Source organism: Psammomys obesus, unplaced genomic scaffold (genome assembly GCF_907164565.1).
Source record: "Psammomys obesus unplaced genomic scaffold, mPsaObe1.curated_primary_1811, whole genome shotgun sequence".
Taxonomy (NCBI): Eukaryota; Metazoa; Chordata; class Mammalia; order Rodentia; family Muridae; genus Psammomys; species Psammomys obesus.
In genome coordinates this window covers 1196519-1205306 of record NW_026590654.1, presented here as the reverse complement: position 1 = coordinate 1205306, position 8788 = coordinate 1196519, and positions in this window count along the sequence as shown.

The following is an 8788-nucleotide window of genomic DNA, read 5'->3' as shown; positions in this document are numbered from 1 at the left end:
AACATGCCACTCTGAAGCCTGGTATGGCTCTTCATCCAGGCTTCAAAGCTTGGGGGGAAAACAGGACCCACCCTTGGGCAAGGATACCAACAGCACGTGGTGCCAATTGGATGCCATTTACTCAACTGACCCTTAGAGCTGCTGGTTCCTTACAGCTGGAAGTATGGCACCTTCGGTCTCCAGATCCTTGCAAGATCTCCAGCGTCCTGAAGGATCTGTGAGTTCTGTCCAGTTACTACCACCAACACCACGGCAGTGACTACCCACACAATAACGCACCAGCCTCGTCACAGAAACTGGAATAAAGACACACAATCCTTTTGTCTCCATTACCTTAGAGCTGTGATCACTGCGAGCAAAGGGGTTTGTGTTTAGTCTTTCCTGCCTGCTTCCCCTTTGGTCCCCTCCACTCTCTCCTCAAATCTTTGGAGGAAGGGACTCCTGGTATGAGAAGCTTCCTATGCAATTAGACCGAAGGCTGGAGCTCCTGCTGGGGCTCTCCATTCCAACTTTGTCACAGTTGTGCTTAACTGACCTCTTGGCTCTCATTCCCTTATCTGTCTAATGAGGATAATAACAGCTCACAGGTAAACTTATCATCAGATGAATGGTAACAGGAACTTTTTAAATACTATCCTCTTCCCCAAATAGCTTGGTTCTCTTGGGTGTGGCTGACACCAGCAAAGGACCGTCCTGAGAACTCTGCCCAAAAGAGATGGGAGAACTGAACTTTTCTCGGAGGCAGAGTCTGTGCTGGGGCAGGAGGGAGGCTCAGGTGTACTCAATGGCAGGGTGCTTGTCTGGCTGCAAGTCCTGTTTCAAAAGATAAAAACAAAATTACCTCAAAGCCTAGCTGGAGAGATCAAGATGTCAGCTTTGCTTCTGATTGGCTGGGTGGAACTCCTCTCTTGCTTTCCCAGATGTGAGTCATAGGCTCCAATATGGCCCCTCAGAAGACTATAATTAGGAGTAGACACATTATACACCTATTAAGTTCTTGGGGCAATACTTTAATTTCAAAATGTTGTGTAAAATTAAATTTTCACAATTTTAATAATCCTAGGGCAAAGATCTCTCCCTGTCTGAAAAGATACAGTTGTGACTGTCAGACACATGGCTATCAACAGGTCAGATTGTCCCGAAGGCAAGAGGAAGTCAGAAAGCGGTTTCAGCTGGTACAAGGAAGAAGCGGCCACTTGACATGACAGTGTCTCCACCATCGATCTTCAGACCGTCTGTCACTTCCTCACTTCTGAACACTCTTTCCTCGCCTAACAAATTTTAAAGTTGATACGTACAGTTATACCATAGCCTTAAATAAGTGTAATTTCATGACTCTGTCTGTGAAGGAGGTTGCAAATTGGAAATGAGATGAGGATGGAATGTAATTGTAAAAGTTATCTCTTTATTAGTATTTGGAAGTGGGGACTAGAAAGATGGCCCAGCAGTTAGGAACTCAGGTTGGCGTGCACGGGGTTATTCACAGCCGCTGTCCTGTCCAGTGGCTACGGAACTATGGCTACATCCTCTCCTAGCTCCCACGGGCACCCACATTCGTGTGCACGTACATGTAAGTAACTTAACCGAAGGAATTCTTTACAAGATAAAGCAAAGCATGGACTTTGTCTTTATTGACTAAATATAAACTACTTCACTTGGCTGGCACCAAGGTTTTATAGAATTATGCATAAGATAAAGAGAAAACATTTCATGTTTAAGGGGGCCTTGATTACTCAGTAAGATAAGTCTTCCTTTCTATGTGTATTTTTTCTCTCCAATTTTTTTTTCCAACACCAACACAGTGTTATTATAAGTTTGAGATGGAAAATAGATATGCTTTTTTTTTTCTACAATCACAGGGGAAATGTTGCTAAATGTTTCCTAAATAATTATAAACCAAGCTTGCTCCCTTTACCCAGACAGATTATTTTAAGGAAAAAAAAAAATTGGGGACAGAGACTGGCCCCTTTAAAGGGCCGAGAATGTGTCTAGGTAGCTACTAAGGCTGTAAGGCTGCAAGGCTCCTGAGTTAAAGACAGGAACCTGGGCTTGCAGCTGTCATCAAGGCTGTGGCGGCCTTAGGAAGTGGGCCTGGCCAGGAATTAGGTCACTATGGGCGGGTCTTCCTTTAAAGGTCCTCCCTAGTTCTGGTTCTGGTTGGCCGTGATGTAGCCAAGAGGATTGAAATTCCTCTGAAATTGGAAGCTGTATGAACTGTTCTCCCTTGACTTGTTCCTGAAAGTTTTGTTGTTGTTTTGTCACTAAATACAGCCAAAATGAGTCGTTCTTTATTCCTCTCTTGACTTGTTCCTGAAAGGTTTTCATCACTAATACAAGTGACACACACACACACACACACCCGCCCCCCCCCCCCCCACCCCCCCCCCCACGCCCCAATAGCTCCCTTCGTCTACCCAGCAGGTGGGGAAGGACACGTTAGAGCTACAGCCACGAAGGAAGCTTAGTTCTCACTTGCAGTTGAAGGGGAGTTGAAGGGGAGTCGAAGGGTCGGTCAGGAAGTGTTTGCCACGGGAGCGTGGAGACCCGATCCCCACAGCCCCTGTTTTAGTTAGGGAACTCAAACAGAAGCCAGTACCATGGCCACCTGTTAAGGCTCAGAGAGAATAAACTAGAAGATGAGCAGCTCAGAGGTCGTACTGGGTGTGGGTCGGTGTGCAAGGCATCCTCAGCACTATTCCACCTTCCCTGCCAGCACACGACGGATCAGTTATCACTGTGTACCCCAAGGGCAGTGTGTGGAAAGCCACGTGTGGAACTGTCCTTATAGAAATAAATTCATAAGGAATATATGCTTGAACGTCTCACATTTCCACATTTGCTTGTGAGGGCCCATGTGTGTGGAGGTCAGAGGACCCTGTAATGTGGTTCCCAGGGATTGCATTTGGGCGGTTAGGCCCGGTAACAAGAGCCTTTGCCCACTGAACCATCTCACCAGCCAGATAGTTGGGTTGTTTTTTTATAAATGCAATTTCTTATCTTTTTTTTTCTTCAAAAATAAAAGTTGAAGGAATTGGGGTATAACCCAGCGTGTGGGAGGCTCCGGGTCTGATAAGCAATCAAACAGAGACTGCAGTTGCTACTGCCTCTTTACTTTCTCCAAAACCTAAAAAGTCTTTATAAATATTCAGGAGCTTTGATGATGTCAAAGTGGCCAGTAGAACACTGCAAATGAAAAACAGAAAGAAAATATTTGCAAGACAATTGACGTTTCATTTTTAGAGAAAGTGGTTTCCTACAGAAATCGCTCAGCAATTTTTTTTTTGCTTTCATTTTATTTCAAAGACGCAAGAGAGCAGCTACAGTTAGAAGAATAGGCATCCAGACAAGGCCTGCACTCCCTCTTCTCATCTCCATACATAATGCATGCTTGTGGGGGAACTGGCCGTGGGATAAACGGGCGATCGATTGCAGTGAGTGCTCCCCATTTGTCCCACCGATAACAATGAAAGGCTGGACTCGACATTAGATGCTTTATTAAATGAAGGAATTTTTTTTTAAAACTGGTTTATTTGATGTCTTATTGTGTCTTAAGCAGTTAGCCAGTTTGTAAGCTTTTACTTAACTATCACAATGCTCTACAATAAACTGATGTTTTTTTTTTTTAATTATAATAAATTCAGGCCTTTATTTTCAACCCTGAAATTTTCTAATTATACAGTTTCTTTTGCCTGGAGTAAAAATAAATGTGACAGTCATGAATGGAATAGAGAGGTAATTATGCCTCCGTATACATTTAATCAGTCACTCATTATATATGTGCATTTCTATCTACTTTTTATCTGTTAAAGAGCTTTAGGCTGCTGGTAGCAGCGACCCAGCTAAAATGGCTTTAAAAATAAGGACGAAATCTAGGGAGAGGGCTCCATTTGCACGTGCTTGCTTGCCACATAGGCATGAAGGCCCAAGGCTGATCCCAGAACCTTTACGTTTTTTTGTTTGTTTTTTTTCTGTTTGTCTGTGAGTTTGGTTTGCTTTGCTTTACTTTGGTTTTAGATAAAATGCAGCCAGGTGTGGTGGTAATACACTTATGACCCCAAAATTGAACAGGCAGAGACAGGGGAATCCTAGGGGCTTGTTGGTCAGGCAGCCTAGTGGATAGTGACTGAGGAAAATACCAGAGGTCATCGATGCCCCCTTGCACACATGTTCCCACCTCACATATATAGCACATACAACACACACACACAGGTGTGAAATAAATAAATGAAGACACTGCGTTATCACCCTAAAAAGGCTTGAAGTGTTGTGTTTTCGGAGCTGGACCATTCTTTGGACCAGCTTTGGCATTTGACAGACAGTTTCTTCTGCTCTCATCTCTGTCTCCTCAGCAGCACGAACTTTCTTTTGCTTACATGATGCATGTCACAGTGCATGAGTTTCATCCAGGTCATCAGAGAGTAGAAGAAGTTAATCTCCTTTCCCAGGGGCCTCTGTCAGAACTGAAGCCCTGTCAGTGAAGATGGGCCACATGTTTCTGCCTAAGATAGCCAATCAGGGAGAGTAGGAATGCTTGGCTCCAGCACAGACCTGTTCAACCCATAGCCTACAAGCCACATGCAGCCCCAGACAGCTATGAATATGGCCCAATGCAAAATCATGAGCTTACTATATAGATATTGGTAATTTGTGTGCATCTTTAGTATCAACTTCATAGATAACAATACTATGCCACAATATTTGAAGGTTGTACGTAGTCCATAGTCAAGGGTTCAGATGGACCCATAAGTTCCATAGAAAAGGTGCAGACCCGGAAAAGCTTAGATTGCTCAGCATGGAAGGTTTGGGTTGGCGAATCATGAGGTAACACGTACCTGTTGGCTAGAGAAGGCACTGTGCTAGTCAGCTTTTCATTACTGTAGCAAATGCCTGACACAGCCAACTTACTCATAGAGAAGGTTGTTTTGTTACACAGTTTTAGGGCCTTTGTTCTATGGTAGTGGCCTTTGTTGCTTTGAGTCCTGTGGAGATGCAATGCATTGTAGAGAGACGCTTGGAGTGGAACAGGCTGTTCACCACATGGCCTGGAAACAAGCAAGAAAGAAGAACAGGGTGGGGGAGGGGCCACAATCTCATGAGAGGCGCACCCTCTGAGACACACCTCCCACAAGACCGCCTCTCGGAGATTTCCTTCCTCTCACTGGCAGCACACTGTGCACTCGACATGTGAACCACTGAAACACAAGGCAGACAGATGCAAAGCTGAACAGCAGACCCTGACACAGGTTCGTGTGAGCATGGCTTTTGGAATGTGATTACCCATTCCAAAGCCTTAGCAGTGGCTCTGAGCACTCTAGCTCTTAAAATAAGTGCCTTGGAGTCCAGAGACCATATCGTTTCGTTTTCTTAGTAACCTTCAGAAGAGATCTTATGAACAGTTTTTAGTTCGGTCTTGGGTTTTGTTTCTCTTTTCCTTAACAGCAGAAACTATATTTGAAGTGTTGAGTTTCACCTCCAGCACGTAAGCACTCAGGAACTACTTGGGCAAAGGTTAAGGGTAGAAGGATATTGCAGTTCTTCTCTAGTCACAGTATAAATGAGAAGTTACAGGCTTTTAAGTTGCAAACAAAGAAATTTAAACCCTGAGCCTGGAAACAGTTAAGTGCATATACTGCTCTTGCAGAGAAGCTAAGATTTGGCTTCCAGCACCCACGTGGAGCAGCTCACAGCCACCCTAACTCCAGCTGTGGATCTGACACCCTCTTCTAGCTTCTAGCACTGCAATCATCTACACCCACACCAGACACATAACTATACACAGAATTAAAAATCAATGGAATCTCTTTCACCTTTTTATACATAGTTCCATCCCTTGACAGGGGAGACGAGATGGCATGCTGTCACATGGCCTTCCCTGGAGAGAGGCTGTGGCTTGGAGCAGAGAGCCTTGACTCTGTCTGCTCCTGCACAGCCTAAGCAACGACCCAAGCTGGTACCTGGGGTGCCATCATGACACATGAAAAGGCACAGAACTTACCCAAGTGTCAGAGAGAAACAGAACAGGAAACATGCAGTTGCAAGAAATATTACGTTTCTAGATAGTGTGGGCTGCCTTGAAAACTATAAGATCCCTTTACTGAACTCTAAACACATAGTTGTGATGCCCATGCAAAATTATATCATGAATAATTGAAGAAGATTAGGGAAAGGTAATTACTCTGGCAGATTTTTTTGATAGGAACTACTTCTATCACAAATTATTTTAGAATTTGCATATACAGAATGTGTTTTTCGGATTTGTATCCCCTGATGGTATTGAGATTTAATAGTATTTTTAATACTACTGAATATTTTTTTCAATCTATCACTTCTAATACTTAAGAAGCACCCAAAAAAATCAGAGAGGCAAAAGAGTTAAGGAAAAGTACAATTCCTCCTCTTAAAAATATTATGTGCTAGAATGAACATTGAGTAATTAAAATTTGCACATGTGAACTACCGTTGAAGTATTATGGGATGTCTCAAGGGTGATGCAGAGAAAAATATCATGGTTGTCAGAGTGGCTTACCAAAGATGGAGCGCTGAAGCTGGTAAGCAGTTCTGGAAGGAGACTTCCAGACAGGGACAGAACTAGGTCACAGAAATGGTTGGCTGAAGCCTGGAGCCGGGTCTATCTTCAGGTAAAGGTTTAGTGTCCCAGCAGCCCTTATCTCCACTCTGTCCTCTTCAGTGCTTTATTGGCATCTTGGAGAAAGACTTTGCAACACAGCAGGCAGCAGCAGACAGCACGCTGGACACCAGAGAAAGGATTCAAGAAAACCAGTCATTGCTAACCCAAGTACCTACGACACCAACAGGACAAAAATTTAGAAATAAGTGGAACACACTTAGCTTTTATTCAAAAGATGGAAAAAAAAAAAAAACCCACTGCCCAAGTATAATGTCCTAGCTTAACAATTCACATGAAAGATTTGGGGAGGATGAGTGAATGGCATGTGAAACGTCGACCCAAAACCTAATGCAAACTCTATTCATTTGGTCCAAAAAAACCATTCACTCAACTAACACCTCTAACTTAAATGTGCTTAACAAAGCACTCCTATATGAAGAAATGAAGATATGAAAATTTTAAATGATTTCTGTCTTTGGGGACTTGCAGCTTACAGGAGAAGTGAAAGGATGGATGCATCAGTGATACAAATACAGAAATAAACCCAAGTCTTGAGGCTCTGGGAGACGCCTCATTGTTTAAGAGCACTAACTGCTCCAACCCACATTGCTTGGCTCACAGCTGCCTGTAGCTTCTGCTCCAAGGCATCCACTGCCCTATTCTGGACTCATATACATGCATATAAACATAGACACATAGACACAGAAACACACAAGTTAAAAATAAAAATAAACCTTTTTTTTTTTTAAGTTTAAGTCTCTCAGAATTACAAATAGTTCCAGTGAGAAAATTCTGGTCAGACTGTAGGAAAACACTGGCTTAAATTAGACATCCCATTTTAAAGAGACTCATTGAGATGTGGTTTAAATAGTATAGAATTCACTCTTTTACAGTGGGGTCCGTGGAGTCTAATACAGCCACACCACCATAGTGCGGTCTAACATTAGAACATTTATGCCATGCTGAAAGAGACCGTGTTGCCATCTGCAGGCGTCCCTATCCATCCAAGTCTAGCCCCTCAGCAGCCACTAACATTCTTCATTTCTATAGATTGGCCTATACTAATCACTCCTTAAATACTCTCCTTCTATCACTCTTTTAATGAGTTTTTATATATTCTGTATCTAAGTCCCACAGCTAATATATGATTCCTCATATTCTGATGTTGTCTTTACATTTTCTTGTTCGTGTTGCCTGTAACAGGAGTATCATGGTTTTAGCTATATTTGTGATTATGGCCCACATTGAGAGAGAAAGATTTCTTTATTCTTTTGCATGTGGATATCCAATTTGTGGCATAATTACATTGCAATATAATAATATTGCAATTAATTTAATTAATTTCTTTATTCATTTAATTGTCTTGAAACTCTTGTCAGCAATACATTGGTCCTTTATGTTAGGCTGTGTTTCTAGACACATTTTAATATTGATTTTTATTTTTTTAATTATGTGCATAGGTGCTTATCTGCATGTGGGCATGTGGGCAGGTGTGTCGATTCCTGTGCAGTCCAGAAGAGTACCTCCCCCCGCCCCGGAGCTGGAGTTACAGATTGCTGTGAGCCACCTGATATGGGTGCTGGGAACCAACTCAGGTCCCCTGCAAGTACAGCACGCTCTTGTTTGTTTGTTTGTTTGTTTGTTTGTTTGTTTTTCTAGACAGGGTTTCTCTGTGTAGCCTTGGCTGTCCTGGAACTCACTCTGTATAGACCAGGCTGGCCTCAAACTCACAGAGATCCACCTGCCTCTGCTTCCCGGGTGCTGGGATTAAAGGCATGCCCCACCACCGCCCAACCAGCACACACTCTTTTTTTTTTTTTAATATATATATTTATTTATTTTACATGTATGAGAACTCTATTGCATGTACATTTGGGAGCCACCATGTGGTTTTTGGGACTCGAACTCAGGACCTCTGGAAAAGCAGACAGTGCTCTTAACCCCTGAGCCATCTCTCCCACTCCAAGCACACACTCTTACCCACCCAACTTTCTCTCCAACGATAGACTCACTTCTTTTTTAATGGTCTATGTGTACATGATTTCAATTTTTTTACATTTATTTGTTTTGATTGTATGTACATACATATGTGTGTATTGTGTGTATGTGTTTATGTGTGTGCATGTGTGTGTGCGCATGTGTCTGAGTGCGCATGTGTGT